This window comes from Desmodus rotundus, chromosome 10 (genome assembly GCF_022682495.2).
Source record: "Desmodus rotundus isolate HL8 chromosome 10, HLdesRot8A.1, whole genome shotgun sequence".
NCBI classification, from domain to species: Eukaryota; Metazoa; Chordata; class Mammalia; order Chiroptera; family Phyllostomidae; genus Desmodus; species Desmodus rotundus.
Window position 1 is genome coordinate 85803189 of NC_071396.1, and position 21123 is coordinate 85824311.

The 21123-nt window shown below is 38.4% G+C and overlaps 1 pseudogene; it reads right to left on the bottom strand.

The window, feature by feature from the left end:
* Positions 1-6971: 6971 nt before the first annotated feature.
* On the bottom strand, positions 6972-7285 carry LOC128779451 (large ribosomal subunit protein eL42-like; annotated as a pseudogene).
* Positions 7286-21123: the final 13838 nt, after the last annotated feature.

Genomic DNA, 21123 nt, shown 5'->3' on the forward strand with positions numbered 1-21123 from the left:
GCTTATCTTTGGTAAGTATTGCTGAGTCATTACGCAAGGTGGTACACCAATTCACCCTCTCACCAGCATCATAGGAGAGTTCCGATTATTCCCTTTCTCACCTGTATTTGGCATCTCGGTCATTCTCATTTGAATCATTCTCCAGACAATGTAGTGGTTTCTCATTGTAGTTTTAATTTACATTTTCCTGGTGACCAAAGATGCTGAGCACCTTTTCAACTTGGATATCCTTTTTGTGAAGTACCTGTATGAATCTTTTGACTATTTTTCTATGGGTTGTCTGCCTTCTTATTTATTGTAGTTCTTGGTGTTATGTCCTGGACACAAGTCTCCCACTCTGTAGTTCCCTTTTAACTCTCTTAAAGGTGTCTTCTTCACGACGAATGAATTCTTCATTTTAATGAAATTCAGTATGCTCATCTTTCCTTTTCTGGTTTGAGCTTTTTGTGTCCATTTTAAAAAAATCTTTGTCTAAAACAGGTCATGAAGATAGTCTCCTAAACATTCATTTTTAATGACTGCACACTATTTCATTTAATAAATTTCCCATTTTTCTAGTTTTAGATAGTTAGGTTGTACCCTGTTTTCCACTACTGCACATAAAAGTACTAATCTTATTGCTATGTACTCATGTGGGTCAGTGTTAAGTTTTTACATATGTTTTAATAAGAACTATCCAGCAGGTGCTATTTTCATGCCTGTTTCATAGAAGGATAAAGGGAGGCTGAGAGAGATTGGGTTACTTTCCAAAGTCATATGGATATTTTGTGACAGAGCTGGAATTTCAGTCTAGATCTCACTGCCTGCAGAACCAAGGTTAGAAACCACCTCATTATCTACTTTTCAAATGATTATTTCCTTAAGACAAATTCGTAGAAGTGAAACCCACTGGGTTGAAAGGTAAGACCAAGTAAATACTCCTAATAAACGCTCCAAGTACCTCTCTCATTTTAACCTCACCATTCATTCCCACTATAGAGCACTCATTTCTCTGTTGTCTCCGCAGGGAGAGATTGATATTTTCATGCACTAACAGCTATCCTTAGAGTCATGATCACTGCAATTTGTTTTAAAGTTATTGGAGGCTAAGTGTGGGGCAGCACTTTACACACATATTTCATCTCATTGAAAACCCGCAACCACCCTACGAGAAGGGCAATGCTCTTAGCATGTATACAGGTTCAAATAGGATCGGAAAGAAGAAGGAGTCTGCCCAAAGGCACATGGTTAATAAGAAGCAGACTCGAGCCCTGGCCAGGTGGCTCCATTGGTTGGAGCGTTGTCCTCAACAAGCCAAGGTTGCCAATTCCATCCCCAGCAAGGGCTCATGCAAGAATCAACCGGTCAATGCATAAATAAGTGCAACAAATCGATGTTTCTCTTCCTCTCTCCCTTTCTCTCCTTCTCTCTCTCTCTCTCACTGTCTCTCAAAAAATCAATTTAAAAAAAATTTTAAAGAAAGAAACAGACTCAAAACATCACCTAATTCCAGTGCTTTTCAGCTGTTCCCCACCTGCCAGCGAGGTAGGTGCCACAAGTAGCTTCCCCAGCCTACCCCACCCCACCCCCATGCTGTGTTCCCTAGGAGACACCCTAAGTCCACTGGCTTTCTGGCTGAGTTCAGCCAATGCGGAGGGACCAGCAGGAGATTAGAGGGGGGAAGGAAGAGAGTGAACTCCAGGTATTTTTCCCGTCCCTGTGGGGTCATCTCAGCTGGCTGTATCTCCAGAAAGTCTCGATTCCTGTCAGGAGCTCTCCCCTCACAGCCAGGTTCTGATGACAGAGCCCTCCTATTGTCCCTTCAGCAGAGTTGTAACCAAATGCAGGCCCAGCTGCCTGCTGCTTCAAAAGCCAATACTTGAGAGGCAGATGCTGATGTGAAGGAAAGTGGTTTCTTTTCAGGTGCCCGCCACCTGGAAGATGGGGAGTCGTGTCTAAAAGTCCATTTCCTCATCTCAGTGGAAGCAGAGGTTTTTATAAGGAGGGAGAAGAGAACAGGACAAAGAGATCAAGGAAGGAGGTTGAAAGTTCTCTCCGTGCAGAGGAGCACAGTCCATTCTGATAACACAAGTGATGGTCCTGTGTGCAACATCCTGGTTTAGTCATCCCAGCTTCCCGTCATCCTTGTGTCATGGTTGAGGGTCAGCAAGCCTCCCAGAGCTGGGATGCCTGAAGGTCAGTCTCTATTTTTGAAGTTAGTTCCTAGGATTCTTATGCAAACATGCTGTTTACTTGATGTAGCTACAAGCTACATATTAGTCAGAGTCAGCACTGTAGTGTCAAAAGAATCATGGAATGGGTTACAATATCCCACCTCTACAATTTTCCGCTGTGAGAGAGTGTCTGTACCTGCTATTGCTAGCCTGAGTTCTAGACCATTCGTTGCAGTTTCATGGGACCTTGACTGAAAGAACCACCTGAATGACAGAAAGTTTCAACACTGTCTCATCAACTCACACTTGGTCCTTCGCCAATACATCAACTACTCCAGCTGAACTCTTCTTACAGGTGTCTAGTAGTTACAACCGCCCCAGGTAGGGGAGTGGCCGGGTCTCCCCTCTCCCTGCAGGTGTTTGTCTCTCTCATTTGGTTATTGTGCAATTTAGGCTCTCCAACTGGCTTCCAAAAAGCTTTGAATTTGAAGTTAGTCTGCCTCTTCTGTTTTTAATTCTCATGGTACATTGAAGGTAACTACAGCCACAGTTCATCTCAAACCCAGGCCAACGCCTTTGTATATTATTACTTCAACCCCCACACTAAAGACATAGAAAAAGGAAAGACATGCCAATTGGCAGGCATAAAGTGATGACCTCAGTCTTTTTGTCCTACACAAGATGTCCAGCTTCCAAGAAAAATTTTAAGGCATACAAAAAGGTATGAAAAACACACTCCTAAGAGAGCAATGAACAGAACCAGACTCAGATAGGACACAGAGGTTGGAACTGACGGAACGTTTAGAATAACTCAGATTAATATATGATTAATGGAAAAGATTTACAGTCTACAAGGTTAGATAAGTAATAATTTCAGCAGAGATATAAACTATAGGAGTCAGATGGAAGTGCTAGAAAGGAAAAGCACAGTGCCAACTGGCTCGTCAGGAGACTCCACACCACTGAGAGCACACTTGAAGATATAGGTTAATAGAAATTCCCCAAATTGCAATACGATGAGCAAAAAAGAGTGTGTGCACCTGTGAGGAGGACCAGAACATTCCAGGAGCTGCGAGACAATATCAAACACTCCACCACGTGCATAAACGGATTCCTGAATGAAAAGAGAGAAAGAGTGGGGCAGAAGAAATATATGAAGAACTATTAGCTGAGAATTTTCCAAAATTAATGACTAACTCTAGATCACAGATCTGAAGACCTCAGAGAACACCAGACTAGAGAAATACCAAAACAAGCAAACAACACACACACACACACACACACGCACACAGCCATATCATATTCAAATTATTTTTTTCTAAAGAAAAAAGATCTTAAAGTCAGCCAGCGAGAAAAGCAACATTACATACAGAGGAACAACAAGAAAATTTAAAGCAGATTTCTCACAAGAAAAGAAAATAATGTGGTGATATCTTTAAAGTGCAGAAAGAAAAAGCTTTCAACCCAGAATCCTGTACTCGGCAAGAATATCTTTTTTAGAAGAAAAGAAAAAAAAGAAGAAGAAATAAATACTTTCTCAGACGACACACATTGCAAAAACTCTTTGCCAGCAGGTCCGCTTTACAAGAAACATTAAAGAAAATTCTTCAAGTCAGAAAAATACCTCTGACTGAAACCTGGATCTGCACAAATAAGAACTAGAAATGGAATCAGTTAAAGTAAAATAAAAATATTTTTCCCTTGTTTTTAATCACTCTAAGACAAAACTTACTGCTAAAGCAACATTGTAGTAATGTATTACATGTGTAAAGTGTATGTAAAACGGAAAGCTGTGACAACTGTAACAAAGGATGGGAGGAAAAGCTGAGAATATATGGTTGTAAAATCATCACACTAAACGTGAGCGCTAGATTATTATTTCAAGATAGGTTGTGATTTATATTATGTATTATATATAACATATTCTTAGGGCAATCACTAAAACTTTTAAAGGAGATGTACATAATAATTCTATAGAGGAGATAAAACGACATCACAAAAAATGTTCAAATTACCCAAGAGATGGAAGGGGGGAAAAAAGGAAACAAAGAACAAGTATAAAAGTACAATTTAACCTAATCATAGTGTATCAATAATCACATTACATGTGCTTGAATGAAGAAAGATATAACATGTAAACACTAACCAAAAGGAAATTGGAGTGGCTGTATTAGTATTTGTTAAACTACACTTTAGAACAGGTAATATTATTAAGAATAAAGAGAGGTGTTACAGAATGATAAGGTAAATTCTCTGAGAATATGTAACATCCTAATTTTTTTCTTTTTAACTTACCTTCTTGGAGATTCTTAAAATTTCATCTTCTATGTACTCTATTAAATTTTTACACTTGTACCATACTTTAAATTTCCAAATGTTCTTTTTTGTTCCCTGATTATTTCTTTTTTATATACTCTTGTTTTTATTTCAGAGTAAAACGTCTTCTTCTAAGGTTTTGAGGATGTCATTTTCGTGGAAGCTTTCTACTGCTCTCTTTATCGGCCCTGTTTTCTCCAGATTCTCTCCCTCCTGCCCCACCCATTGTTTTGCAGCCTGACTTCCCTGTTGAGCCTTCCTTAAATGTGTGATGATCTTGACTGGAAAAGACTGCATTTAGGAGCCAACTAAAACTCCAGAGTGCATGAAAAGATAGGCTTTATTGTAGAGTGATGGGGGCCTGTCTACAGGCTACTTTCAAAGGTTTCTAGAAATTTCAAGAAGCTTGTTCTTTGAACCATTCAGTCTGTCCAAAAGTGACTCCATCAAAAGCATGAAGGAGGAGCTGTGACAAACCCAGCCAAAAATATATGAAAATAATGGGGTCGGGGGGGGGGACAAGCAATACTGGGATTATTAGAATCAAAGAACATGGTGGAGTAAATGGTAGAGGGTTGTCAATTCCTTCAACCTGATTAAAGTAATAAAGGTTGGAAAAAGTTAGTATAAAAACTGGGCTGTGGAGAGGTATTAAATGCATGGTTACCTGTGGAGACAGGGCAGGGGAGCAGGGAACGGGTCTATCGTTCAGCCTTTGACATTCACTTAACTTTCCCTGCTTCCAGGTCTGCACTTCACCTCCAGCCACCACTGCACCCCAAATTGCTTCATCTGAGCCTTCACAAGACCAATTATGTCATTTGTGCGGCCCCATATAAAATGAATATGCTGAGCCCCTTGTTCAAGAATTTCTGAGAATTTCACGGAGCAAATGGAAAGATGTTGGTCAAAGGCGCAAACTTTCAGTTACAAGATGAACACATATTTTTATTGTGTCTGGCACCACAGCTCCTCCTTCATGTAGGGATCTGCTTAAAGCTTGTGCACTGTTCTCATTTTGCCTTTTGCAGCTGCTGACTGCTTCGTTTACCAGGTTGACCTTGACCAGAGGCTGGAGAAACAAGCCACTACTTATATGTTTGAACTGTTCAGTGAGCTGCCTCCTTTTCTCTCCTCCCTTCTGTTTGGGCTCCCAAGTTCAGGCCTGCATGTTTGGAGTACCCAGATCTGACCCCACCTTCCCAGAAGTCCAGCTACTAACAACGGCTGCTGGTTGGTGACTGGGATCCTACTGGTAGGAGGGGCACACATGCCACCCAGGGCTTTTTTGGATACTCGTGACTGAAACTCAGATAACGTAAGGTTAAGCAAGAAAGTTTTGGCTGAAGTAAATAATCCATGACAAGGCCAGGAGAGCAGGTCTCAGAGACAATAACAGCGCATTCTGTTCATTCATACCTGGATTTCTGCCTGCACGCAGCTCTCATTCTCTCACACTACTGCATACGCCAGAGGTCATGGCCACCAGAGCCTCAGGATTCAAGCAGGGCATACATTCCACTGTCTTCCGCACTAGCATGCTCATGGCTTTGTGAGGGTATCTAAGATATTGTTCACAGACCTAGAGGTATGTACCTGTGTGAGGGTTGGTGTTTCACTTTAAAAGGTGAAGGCCAGCTTGGGAACATTTCCGAGAGGGTTCTTATCTACTTGAACCTTGAGTAACAATAAGCAAAAAGTGAATGACATCAGGAAGGAAACCCAAAGTACAGCAGAACTCTGTCAGCACGGACCTTCGATCTTAGTCCACTTGGACTAGCTTTGAAATGAGCCATGTAACTCACAAGCGCTGGAAATATTCTGGAGCAGAGGCAGTGTACTCTACTGCACCTGAATAAACACAGACTCGAGATTGCTTCGTCATTTCCCCTTCATCAGAAGCCGATCGCCTTCTCAATAGGGATACTCATGTTTCTGAATTCATATTTCCTTGCCCAAAGAATGATTTAATATTATTCTGATGCCACTTGACAGAAAAGGTAAAATTCCTAGATCCAGTGGAAGAAATAATAGACACTTCAGAAAGAAAAGAAACTAGGAAATGAAAGATTCTGAGGAGGTGAGTAGAAAAACTTGAATCAAAATATGGTTGACTACAACAAAAAAGGAGCAGAGAAGAAAAACTGAAGAACCAGTGTATTACTGGAAAAACACAACTTAATGAGTCTATAAAAAACCTTCTAGAAAAGAAACGGATGGATGGATGGATGGATGGATGGATGGATAGATGGTAGAGAGAGAGAGACAGACTGACAGACAGACAGATAAATATTAGATAGAATGGATTAGTGGATCTAGGCATGGCCAAAGGACTGCGCTGCCTCAGATGGCATAGACTTGAGCGAACATTATCTCAAACCCACTCACAGATGTCCACAGGTTGCGACTTACAGGAAGAGGAGGCATTGCTTAAAAGAGACCAAAAAGAATATTTTTTTTCCTCAAGATTTCATTGTCACATAATAAAACAAAATATGAAGCTTAGAACTGGATCACTTGGCCCTTTCTCATCTCCACCCAGTTCAAAATGGTTCCATTTCTTAATAGCCAGCATTCTCTTAGAACTGCAGTTAGGCTCAACCTCATTCCAGCCTCAGCACAATCTTCTCTGTAGCTTTAGCCTTTTTGTGGAAAATTGGCTCAGTCTGATCACCATAGCCACTCTGCTTCCCGTCATAAAGCCACTTACCCCTTACATACAGAGAGTCCTTACCCTCCTCGTACCATGTGACTATCTGGGGCTGATGTTTGCCACACTTACAGGAAGTCCAGTGGGTTTTGGGAACCTTCCCCATGTTTGCAAGAGTGCTACTGGGACGGAAAAGCAAACGAATTTTTAATCTTTGTAAATTATCAGGTAGGTGATGGAAGGCCTAAGGAATATACATGGCATTGTAGCTGCTTCTTGCAAGTTGTCTATGGGACTTTGGGAGAGAAATAAAGAAGGGGAATAGTTTTGTAGCAGACGGCATGGGGGCATTGTTCATTCTGGACATTCACATAAAGGGCTGGAATGAGAAGTTCCTGACTAGAAAGGAAGTGGATCCCACAAAAACAGGGAAGAACAGGCTTGCTCAGAGATTAGTTGAGCTGCTCAGGAGAACTTTTAAAATAAAATGTATTTGTTTTTAGATAAAGAGATGTACTAAGATGAAATAAAAAAGTGATTTAAAAATCTTCCATGTAGAATAAATCTTAATGTTAAACAAGAAATAGGTAAAGTAACCTAGACATTTGCTTAAACAGTAATTTAAAGATTTTTATACAAAATATGGATGAGGATGGAGGGGAACAAAACCAAATATGGCATAGAAAAAAGAGGGCATGAGGTTCCCAATGATTCTTACAAGGAAAGTAGTTGAGAAATAAAATACTTACAACCTCAGTTTCCCCAATTGCAGGGAAAAGCCAATAAGGTAAAATTACAGTTTTAATTAACTAAGACTGATATGATAAAATTTAAAAGTAGGATATGATGGAAGAGCTTACTTTATTCAAAAGAAACATCTATTAGGCAGCATATCAAAAAAGTTTGCAGTGACCTTCAAGAAGTAAACACATTTAGCAAGCACATACAATGAGCCAGGAACAGGTCTAGAGGTTGGCATCCAACCATGCTCTCTAGGAGCTTGCAGTCTACAATCTCAAATTGCTTTTCAGATTCAACCATGTATAAATAACCTCAAACTGTTCTAGTGAATGAACAAGGACATACCTGACAGAAAGTTATTAGTCTCTGAAAGCTCCCTGTTTTTGAGAACACACAGAAGATGGAAAGAAGGGAGCAGAACCAAGGATGACTTTGCACAGTTAGACAGGTGTGTGAAAACAGTATCAGTAAAGAAACAAGCGCAAAAGGAGATGGGGCTTGATTTTTTCCCCTTGATAAACATTATTCAACTACAGCACACATACCCCAAAGCACAGCAATCACAATTGTATTGCTCAATTCATTTTCACAAACTGAACACACCCATATACTAAGCACCCACTTCAAATAACAGAGCACAGCCCGCAACTCCAGAAACACACTCATGACGCCTTCTAATCATTGCATACCTCAAACCCCAACCCTGGCCAAAGCTAACCACCCTCTTGATTTCTAACACTATATTTTAGTCTTGCCAAAAAAGCAGTTCACTGTCTTAAGACTACTTTGCTTAGGTGTAACCTGGACATATTTAAAGCATAAAATTAAGCACCTCCAAGTCAAGGTACTGAACATTTATTTCCAACACCCTTAAAAATTTCCTGTGTCCTTTTGTAATTCAGCTTTCCTTCTATCCCGGTCCCTGGGTGATCTCTGATCTGTTTCTGTCAGTATATGTTAGTTTGCATTTTCCAGAATATATGCATCATACACGAAATAGGATCATATATCCTTTTGTTGAGGGGGGGGTCTGGCTTTTTTCCTCAAAGTAATGATTTTGAGATTCATCTAAGCTGTTTTGTAAATCAATGGTTTGTTCATTTGTATTGATGAGGAGCGTCCTATTGCATGGACATACCACAATTTGTTTATCCATTCACATGTTGATGAATATTTGGGTTATTTATAGGCTTATGCATATTACAAATAAAGTTGCTGTGAATTTTCATGTTCAAGTCTTTTTAGAAATATAAGCTTTCACTTTTCTTAGGCAAATACCTAAGAGTGGAATGGCTGGGTCATATTGTAGGTGTGTGTGTAACATTTTATGATACTGCCCAACTGTCTTCCAAAGTGGCGTGCCACTTTATATTCTCAACAGCAGCGTGTGCGAGGGGCAACAGAGCCATGTTCTCACACGCACTTGCCAGTATCAGTCTTTTACTAGTTCAGTTATCCTAATGGATGTATAGGAACCTTGTCGTGGGTTTCATTTGCATTTTTCTGATTACTAGTGATGTTAAGCACTTATTCATGTGCTTCATGGCCATTTTCATATATTTGTTTGTAAACTGTCTGACTTTTTCTTTAAAATGCCAAGATCAGCAAAAGGGACTTAAATGAATGTTCAGAGGCAAGAGAAGGGAGAGTGGATAATAGATGCAGTGTTGACTGATAATAAGGACAATGAAGACTTATTAAATCTACTTTGCTTTAGTCCTCTATTTCTTTCTCCTTTTTTTTTTTTTTAGTCCTGTATTTCAAGGGGACAAATCTTCAAGCTAAAAGGAAGAAAGGCATCCTCACATACAGGAAGAATTAGTAGATCCATTAGACAGATTGGAGAGTGAGGAAGAGACCTAGTGGTCCACCATCTCCCTCTTCTTTCTTTAGAACCTCCACGTTTTAGTGAGACACAGGGTGACCAACTCCCTGTTTGCCCTTGACTGAGGCGGTCTGCAGGACACAGGACTTTCAGTGCTAGTACTAGAAAAGATGTGGGTAAACCGGAAGGAGTTGGTCACCCTGGGCAGGTCCTTGGTTATCCAAAATGAAGATGATTATTTCCCAGCCTCCCTTTCAGCTAGATGTGGCAATGTGATTAAGTTATGACCAATGAAATAAGAGCAAAAGTGATGTCTGAACTTTCTGGGTTGTTCACATTAAAAGAAAGAACATGCTCTCCCCTTTCTTCCTTTCTGTCTCCTCACTGGCTTAAATGACGAAGTGAGAGAGGAACAGGCATAGCCATCTTAAACTGTAAGATAGAAGCGGCTTGTTAAGAGTAACAGGAGGGAAGGACACTGAGTCCCTGATTATTATAAAGCTGCCATAACTACCAGAGGTGCTCACCCAGCTTTTATTTGAGAGAGAAGTAGATTTTTATTTCACTTAAGCCCCTATATTTTAGGCCTCCTTTTACAGCTGCCTACCTCATATATTATTTAAAAGCTCAACCAGGTAGACTACATGATTTCAATAGATTCCACTCTGTTTGATCTTCAAAAGAAGAAAAGAATGCCCTTTTATAAATGCATGGTCCATAAATCCCAAACTGGTAATTTTCATGACACACTTGGGTCATTTTCTGGAGTTGTTTAATAAATAGTAGCTGGTGAGTCACTTTAAAAAGGCAACAGAACCCTGGCCAGTGAGGCTCAGCTGGTCGGAGCATCATCCTATAGCTGAAGGGTCAAGGGTCGTGGGTTCCCTTCCTCGTCAGGGCAAAGGTTGCAGCTTTGGTCCCTGGTCTGGGCACATATGATATCCTGTCCAGGTGCATACAGCAACCAATCAATGGTTCTCTCTTCTGCATCAATGTTTGTCTCTCCCTTCCTCTCTCTCTCTCTTAAAAAAAGCAATGAAAAAATGTCCTCAGGTGAGAATAAAAACATAGGCAGCAGAGATTGCTAGGCTCTCACATAGTTGTACCAGGAACAAGTCTTGTTGAACTGGTCCTGGATTCACTCTTTTGAGACGGCTGCTGTAAAGGTGGGTCGACAAAACAGGCACTGGTAACAACGCTGCTGACAAGAACATACATGATATCCAGGCAGACTCATCCTTGGTACAAGTACAACGAGGCCGATCAATAACTGGTTGAACAATCATACCCAAAGCGTATCGGGTAAGGCATCAACATCAATGTGGAAGGAAATTTCAAGAGATAAGTCCAATCTAGCTACATAGTTTATCAGTGATTCGGACGAATAGATAGTGGAGTACTCATCAGGTTGGCAGATGACAAGAAAAAACAGTTATCAGCAGGCAGAATCAGGACTAAAAAGTTATTGCAGGCTGGAAGGACAGGAGGAAACTAACAAAGTAAAGTGATAAATGTGTGTTCATGCACTCAGACTTTTTTAAAACCCACTCAGTTGGATAAGGAATAAGGGAGATACGAATTAGTATTAGGTATAGAAAAGACTTGGGGTGTTTTATAGGATGGCTAAAATGAAGCAGTAAGGCAAAGCTGAAGCAGTGCTGACTGACTGCATTAATGGAGTGACAGTGTCTGCCTTGGGAGGTACAGCTCTGCCAGCAACATTCAAAGTGACAGCTCTCAGGCTGCAATACAAAAAGACATAGAGGCGCAGCTTGAAGAAGGGGAGGAGAAAGGAAACCGACCTCAAATGCTCTGGTATTCACATTTCATTCCTCCGTCCTATCTGATGACCTTCCTGCTCCTGACTTTCAGCATGGCACTGTTTCTGTCACTTATGCTCATGTACTGGTTCCTCCTGCTGTTTTCTGCTGTGGGCACTCTGCCTTTCTGACCTGAGACCTTGATGTCAGGGAGATTGGGTGGACAAAAGAGTGGAGGAGCTAAGGGTGAGCAGTGGGAATCATCATTCCACAAGCACTTTCTCCTAAAGAGATGCTTGTTCCAATTGTGAGATGCATCAAGAAAGTAGTCAAAAGGAATGGCTTTTTAATATGTTCTTTTCTCTGAATTATAGAACTTGCTGTGCTTCTGAGGACAAATGGGTGACATGGGCAGTATGACTTACTACATATCTTAAAAATCCCTCCTTTAAAAAACAGTTAAAACTTCTGAATAAAAATTTAAAATACAGCCTGGGCTGGTGTGGCTCAGTGGATTGAGTGCCAGACTGCAAAGCAAAGGGTCACCAGTTCAATTCTCAGTCAGGGCGCATGCCTGGGTAGGGGGCCAGGTCCCAAGTAGGGGGTGTGTGAGAGGCAACCACACGTCGATACATCTCTCCATCTCCTTCTCCCTCCCTTCCTCTCTCTCTAAAAATAAATCAATAAAATCTTTTTTAAAATATTTAAAATACAGCCCTGACCAGTGTGGCTCAGTTAGTTGGAAGTTGTCCCACAAAGCAAAAGATCATCTGTTCGATTCCTGGTCCGGGTACATGCATGAGGTGCCAGTTTAGTCCCTGGTAGGGATACATACAAGAGGCAACCAATTGATGTTTCTCTCTCACATCAATGTTTCTCTCCCTCTCTTTCTCCCTCTCTCTAAAAATAAATAAATAAAATCTTTAAAAAATGTCTTTAAACACATGTATTTTTATACATCACTTGCAGTAAAAACTCTCACACGCCAAAAATAAAATGAAAGTTGAAGTCCAAATAGGAAAAATAGCCCTGAGGTTGGTTTTCACCTTGAGGGCATCTGCTTAATCTTGGTAACCTTGAGCATTCATTGGGTAGCACTTCAGGACACAATGAATAGAAGTTAAAATTCTATACTTTGGCCCAAAGTATAGAATCTGAAAGAATATCCTGCATAAAGCTGGGAACCCCAAGGGGTATAGCATCACTATAATGATAAATAACAAACAAATTTACCCTGATGAAAAAGACAACAAGGAAACTTGCTATCTTGACTTTGCTATTAGGTGAAGGGAGAAAAAATCTCCCCTGGTAATGTGTTAATCTCATCAGGTCTCATATGAGTCTTATCCTGAATTCAAACTACCTACCAGGTTTAAAACCTCAGTCTAAAAAGTTAAAGTAACCTCAGGTACCCAGAGAAGCAAGCCAAATATTTTATGAAAGAATATACCTTAAAGTCAGGTCTCAGACAATTTCCATAGGTAATGGTCCAAAGAACAGGAGCACGCTGTCAAGTATTACAGAATATACAAAAAACAAGGCTCCATAAGTGAGAAGAAGCAGACAGCAGACTCAATCTATAAACACATGCATTAATTGGAATTATCACATACTGAATATAAAATAGGTTTGCCTAATTGGCATATAATAATTTAAAAGGGAGGTAAAATATGATTAAAAAGAAAGAGCTGGTTAAAAATAACCAAGAATAATTTTAAGGACCAAAAAGTAGTTCTGGAAATGAAAAATATAATATTACAAGAACTAGGCAAAAGGTCAATAAAAAAATAGATGATTTAAACACTTAATCAACTAGACCTGATAGACATATGTAAAACATTCTCTCCAATAACAGCAGGATATACATTCTTCTCATGTGCACATGGGACATTCTAGGCCACAAAACAGTTCTCAGTAAATTTAGAAATCAATATTGAAATCACACAAAATATATTCTCTGATCATAAAGAAATGAAATTAGAAATCAATAAGAAGAAATTTAGGATATTCCCAAATATATGGAAGTTAAGCATAGTACTCCTAAATAACCAGAGTCAAAGAAGAAATCACAAAGGAAATTAGAAAATACTTTGGGATGAATCAAAGTGAAACACAGCATCCCAAAACTTATGGGATGAAGCAAAAGCAGGGTTTAGAAAGAAATTCATTGTGTCCTGAAGTGCTACCCAATGCTAGCTCACGGTTACCTTTAGATGCCTACATTTAAAAAAGAAGAAGAATCCCAAATCAAAAAACCTAATCTTCTGCTTAAGAAACCAGAAAAAAAAAAAAAAGAACAAACTAAACCAAAAACAAGCAGAAGGGACAAAATTATAAAAACTAGATAGAGAATAAATAAGATGGAGAATAGAAAAACAATGGAGAAAAATCAACAAAACCAAAAGTTTTATTGATTTTAAAAGATCAACAAATGTGACAAGGGGAGGGAGGTGGGTTTGGCTGGGGTGGGGTGGAGCGATGGGGCGAAAATGCAGACAACTGTAATTGAATAACAATAAAAATTTAAAAAAAATAAATGTGACAAAACTTTAGCCTTGTCACATTTTCTTTTTAACAAAGAGAAAAAAGGAGAAGATTCAAATTGCTAAAACCAAGAATGAAAGAAGGGCTATTACTTCCGACCTTTCAGAATAAAAAGAATTACAAGGGAATACTATGAACAATTGTATGCCAACAAATTAGATAAACTAATAAGTAAACAAATTACAAGAAAGACGCGACTACCAGAACTGACTCAAAAAAAGAGAGAAAATCTGAATGGAGCTATAAGAAGTAAAGAGATTAAATTAGCGATTGAAAAAAATAAAACACCCAGGCCCACATGGCTTCACTAGTGACTTCCACCAAACTTTTAAAGAAGAATTACTACCAATCCTTCACAAACTCTTGCAGAAATTGGAACAGATGGTACACATTCCAACCCATTCTATGAGGCCAGTATTACCCTGATACCAAAACTATACAAAGATGTTACAAGAAAACTAGACTAATATCCCTTGTGAATAAAGACTTAAATATCCTCATGAAAACACTAGCAAACTGAATTCAGTAGCATATAAAAAGAATTACATAGCATGACCAAGAGGGATTTATCACAGGAATGCAAGGTTGGTTTAAAATATGAAAGTCAATCAGTGTAATATGCTATATTAATAGAATAAGGGACAAGAATCATCTCAATAGATGTAGAAAAACATTTGACAAAATCTGACACCATTTCATGAAGAAACACTCAGCAAATTAGAAATAGAAGAGAAATTCTGAATCTGATAAAGGCCATTAATGAAAAACACATAGCTCACAACACACAATGGTGAAAAACTGGATGTTTTCCCTCTAAGATCAGGAACGAGACAAAGATATCTGCTCTTGCCACTTTTATCCAACATTGTACTGAAGGTTTTAACCAGGGCAATTAAGCAAGACAAAGAAATAAAAGGCATCCAGATTGGAAAGGAAGAAGTAAAACTATCTCCATTCACAAATACCATAATCTTATATACAGAAAATGCTAAAACAGTCACATACACACCCACACCCCCACACACAAATGTTAAAACTAATAAACGTGTTCATCAAAGTTATAGGATAAATTAAAAATCAATTAAAAATCAATTATATTTCTATACATAAATTAATAACAAAATAAAATTAAGAAAAAAATAATATATTTAAAATAGCACCAAACACTAAAATCCTTAAAAAAAAATTTAACAAAAGAAGTTCAGGATTTGTACACTGCAAACTACAAAACATTACTGAAAGAAATTAGAGAAGAACTAGCTAAATGGAAAGATATTCCTTGTTCATGGAACACTTAATATTGTTAAAGTAGTGATAATTTCCAAGTTGGTATACAGATTCCACACAATTCCTATCGAAATATTAGCTATTTCCCTGGGAGGAATTAACACACTAATCCAAAATTCATATAGAAATGCAAGGGATCCAGAATAGGAAAAACTATCTTGAAAAGAAGGACAAAGGTGGGCATACTTCCCAATGTTTAATTTTACTACAAAGCTACAGTTATCAAGATGGTGTGGTATAAGTATAGACATACAGATCAATGGAATAAAATTGAGAGTCCAGAAATTATTCCTTATATGTATTGATTTTTGACAAAGGTCCTTTTTTTATCAGTCTGGGCTTTTATAACGAAAATATCATAGACTGGGTGGCTCAAACAACATTTATTTCTCACAGTTCTGGAGGTTGGAAGTCCAAGATCAAGGCACGGTAGATGCAGCATCTGCCGAAGTCTCACTTTCTGGTTCCCAGACAGCTGTCCTCTGGGTGTATCCTCGAGTGGCGCAAGGGGTGACAGAGTTCTCTGGAGTCTTTTTTTGTTTGTTTGTTTTGTTTTATTTGGGGGGGGGTCTCTTTTATAAGTGCTTCCTGATCTAATCACTTTCCAAAGGCCCAACCTCCAACACATTGGAGGTTAGAATTCCAGCATATGAATTTTTGTGTGGGGGGCGGGGAGGACACAAGCATTCAGTTTATAAGACGCACCAAGACAGTTCAATGGAAGAAAGAATAATCTTTTCAGAAAAACAGTTCTGGGCCAGCTGGATATTCATTGAAGCTGGACTCCTATTTTAAACCATATACATGAATTAACTCAGAATGGATCTAAGACCTAAATGTAAGAGGTAAAAGTATAAAACTCTTAGAGTAAAACACAGGAGCAAGTCTTTGTGACCTTGGGTTAGGCAATAGTTTCTTAGATATGACATGAAAAGCATAAGCAACAATTGAAAAGTAGGTAAATGGACTTCATCAAAACTAAAAAATTTGTTCTTTGATGGACACCATCAAGAAAGTGAGAAGAGAACCTACAGAATGGGAAAAATATTTGTTATAAGGGACTTGTATTCAGAAAATATAAAAACCTCTTACGAAGCAACAATAAAAAAGATAAATAAGCCATTTTTTAAATGGGCAAAGCATTTGACTAGAGATTTGTCCAAAGAAGATATGTGCCAATTAGCACATGTACAGATGTTCAACATCATTAGTCACTAGGAATTGTTCATTAAAACCACAATGAAATACCACACTGTGTACCCACTAAGATGGCCATAATGAAAAAGATGGAAATAAAAGGTGTTGGCAAGGATGTAGGAAAGTTGGAACTCTCATACATTGCTGGTGGGAATGTAAAACTATGTAGCCACTTTGGAGAATAGTCTAGTAGTTCCTTAGATTATTAAATAAGAGTTACCACATAACCCAATAATTCTGTTCCTAGGTGTATAACCAAGAGAATTGAAAACATATGTCCACACAAGAACTTATACATGAATTTTCATAGCAGCATTATTCATAACAGCCAAAAAGTGGAAACAGCTCCTAAGTCTGTCAACTGATGAATGGTTAACGGAAGGTGGTGCAGAATACGGTACATACAAGGGAATATGATTTTGCAATAAAATGGAATGAAGTACCATTAGACAACATGAATGAACCTTGAAAAAATTATGCTATGTGGAAAAAAGTCAGACACAAAAGGCCACATATTGAAGGATTCCATTCATATGAAATATCCATACCAGGAAAACCCATAGAGACACAGCGTAGATTAGTAGTTTCCAGGGAATGGGAGGAGACGGGAAATGGAGTGACTGCTGATGGGTATGGGGTTTCTTTCTAGGGCGATGACAACGTTCTGGACATTGGTAACGCAGGTATATGTGCAACTCTGTAACTGTACTAAAAATCACTAAATTCGTGCACTTTATAAATCCTGCAAGTTTTCATCACAGGGAGAAAATAGTTTTCCTTTTTTCTTTTCTTCCTATTGTAGCTATATGAAGATGGATGTTAGTTGAATCTGTTGTGGTAATCATTTTACAATATATGTAAATCAAACCATTATGCCATATGCCTTAAACTTATTCTATATATCAATTATTTGTATAAAGTAAATTATTTGACATACAGTATTGTATGTCAATTATTTTTTAAAAAACAAAAACAAGAAAAAGCCCTGGCTGGTGTGGCTCAGTGGATTGAGAGCCGGACTGTGAAGCAAAGGGTTGCTGGTTCGATTCCCAGTCAGGGCACATGCCTGGGTTGTGGGCCAGGTCCCCAGTATGGAGAGAGTGAGAGGCAACCACACATTGCTGTTTCTCTCCCACTCTTTCTCCCTCCCTTCCTCTCTTTCTAAAAATAAGTAAATACTTTCTTTAAATAACAAGAAAAAACAAAAAAATGAATTTGTGCACTTTAAAAGGGTGAACTTTTTGGTTTGTGAATTTATGTCATAATAAAGTTGCTGTAAGAGAAATAATTGGTATTAAAACTCAATAGTTGGATTAAACTACTGAAGAGAATAACTGATCTGTAATATAAATCTGAAGATATGACCCAGAATAAAACAAAAAGATACAGAGAGGTGGAAAATGTACAAGAAAAGTTGAGTCATGGAGGATAGAATGAGAACATGAAATATGCCCAATTAGAGTTCTAGAAGGAAAGAAAAGAGAGAATGTGGAGAGGCCATATTAAAAGAGATAATGTCTAAGTATTTCCCAGAATTGATTAATGACATCAATTCTCAGATTCAGGAAGCAGAACAAATTCCAAGATAATTAGGGAAAAAAAGAAATTAACACCTAGACATACCATAATCTGCAGGACACCGAAGACAAATCAAAGCTCTTAAAAGCAGCCAGGTAGAAGCCTTCTCGGAATATAATGGAACAAACTATTCTATACCCAACAACTTGGTCGAATTTCAAGAGTGTTATGCCGTGTGGAAAAAATAAAAATATCCAAAGGTCACGTATAGTACACTAGACCTTTAGAGCTGCCATAAGACAACGTCATAGACTGGGTGGCTTAAACAACAGAAATGTATTTCCCCACAGTTTTGGAGGCCAGGAGTCTTAGATTAAAGTCCAGCAGGGTTAGTTGCTGATGAGGCCTCTTGACTTGCTGCTGGCTGACTTCTCACCGAGTTCTCACATAGGGGTGGCGGGCAGAGCAGATGAGCAAGAGACAGATCCCTAGTGTCTCCTTTTGTGAGCACATTAATTCCATTAGATTCGGGCCCCATCCTCATGACCTCGTTTAACCTTCATTACCTCTTAAGAACCCTATCTCCAAATACAGTCCTATTGATGGTTAGGGCTTCAGCACACAAGGAGTGTGTTGAAGCAATTTAGTTCATAGCATACAATGTGATTCCATTTACATAACACTTTCAAAAATTAAAAAAAAAATTATAGCCCTGGCCAGGTAGATCAGTTGGTTAGAGCATTATCCTGATATGCCAAGGTTGTGGGTTTGATCCCAGGTCAGGGCACATACCAGAATCAACCAATGAAAACATAAACAAGTGGAACAACAAATCAATGTTTCTCTCTGTCTAAAAAAATTTTTATAGAGATGGAGAGCAAATTATTGGTTGCCAGAGGCTAAGGGTACAGGGGGTTTGGGTGTGACTATAAAGGGAAGCATGAGGAAGACCTGTCTCATGATGGAATAACTCCGTATCTTGAAACATGGGGTGCTTACAAGAATCTACACATATGATAAAATGGCATAGAACCACGCATACACATTGGGCCAATATCAGTTTCCTCATTTTGATATTTTACTGTGTTACGTGAGCTGTAACTGTTGGGGAAAATTGGAGGAAGGTACAAAAGGCCTCTCTGTACTATTTTTGCATCTTCCTGTGAATCTGTAATTCTTTCAGAACCAAAAGTGTTTTAAACAGCAGCTAGGAACAAAAGACAGACTACTTATTAATAAATAGAAATTTGGCCTAAAGCTAATTTCTCAACAGTGGCAATAGAAGCCAGGAACAGTGATATGTTTAATGTGGTAAAACAACTATTAATCTAGGACTGTATTCCCACTGAAACTCTGTCAAGAGTCAAGATGAAATAAAGATGTGATCTGACAAACAGGAACAGTTTCTTATCAGCCAATCCTCTTCAATGCTAATAGTGAAAGTTGCATTTCAGGCATTAGTCCAAGATCTCAGAGAGAAGGGCTCATATATAAGAAGAAAGGGTTAGAAAAGAAATCAATAAAACTGTCAGTAAATCTAAATGCTCTTAAATTTTCTAGAATTAATAGAAATAGTGACTATAATCTACAAACTCCTAGAGAGTAAAAATAAAATGAAGAAGCAGAATAAATTTTTAAAAGACAAGAAAGGATAAAAGAACCAAAAACAGAAAGATAGGACAAATAGAAAGCATTAAGTAAGTAGTAGAAATAAATTAAAATATAATGCTAAGTAGAATAAACTCGATTTCAAAGATAAACTTTGTGGCACAGATTTTTAAAAATCTAGTTATATGCCATTTTCAAGAGACCAACATAAGGCACAGAGAGTTGAAAACAAAAGGACAGGGGAAAAAAAACCCAACAGACAAATTGGTGGTGTAGCTCTATTAATATCACATAAACAGATGTTAAGGTTAAACTAAAGGATACAGATTTCCTGTCAATGTAAGGAAGAAATTTCTCAGGAAACGATAGCCAAAGTGCAATGAGTGACCTTTGGAGTCACTGAATTTCCCATCCCTTGAGAAACTCAAATCTGAGGTCATGACCAAATGGGCCTTTATGTCAGGGAGGACATTAAAACACCACAAAAAGGACAGGACTTAATGAACATACAGTGTCTCCCTATCCTCAAATCCTAATATTTTGTATTATTTTCATTCAAATTATTCATTCTCTATGGCTAGATTTCCTGATTCGGCCTGTACCAGAAGGAAAGCTCTGACATTCCCACCTCATTAAGACTTTTCATCTCTAAAGTAAAAAGTCTGGTACACATGTGTATATATATAAAGGAATCCATGCACGGCTTAGCGTGCATATGTACAAAATCGCAACCATTGTTAGGACTTTAATTTCCTCTCTTGTAAGATTTGTCTTTAACCCCTTTCTGGAGAAGGTATGTTGAGAAACTCCCAAAGGGAAATTGTCATGTCTTATCTCATCCAACTCAGTCCATAACAGTTAGTCCTCTGAGTTACTAGCAAATATGCAAAGGAAAATAAACATTGCAAGGCCTTGAGAGTAGAACAACAGCTTTTGAGGGTGGGGTGGGTGGCAACTGTTTGGCAATAGCATTCAGCTGTTCTTCTGCCATTCAGACACTCAGGTTTTTAACTGATAGATCAAGATGTATCAAAAAAAAAATCTCAAAAAATTGCCTGGAATATCGCTGGCACTTGAAGTTGATATAGCCAGTTCTACCTGCTCCAAGATACTTCAAGGGTGGAGCCCAAAGAGTCATATTTTTAACAAGCATCTCCAGAGAATTCTGAATCATACTAAGGACTGAGAAACATGAATTTAAGGTATCTCAAGGCTTTAGTATAAAAGAAGCAGCCTGTTTTTCTATGCTTTAAAATATTAATTTATCTAGAATATTCCTTGTTTTATTTTTTTGAAGCCATAGAGATTATAAAGACATTTGGAGATGGTATTCTCACTTTATTATTTTTTAAACCATTTTGAGTCTTTATTTCCAATCATGTCTCATTTATTCTCATCTACTTTGAAAGGAGATTATGTCATTACTCGCTGTGATAGCAGGAATCTGGCCGTAGTGGGGATCTAGGAGTGTGCATACAAGAAAAACACAAAAGCAATCATGGTTTTATTTTCTTTGCTGGTGTA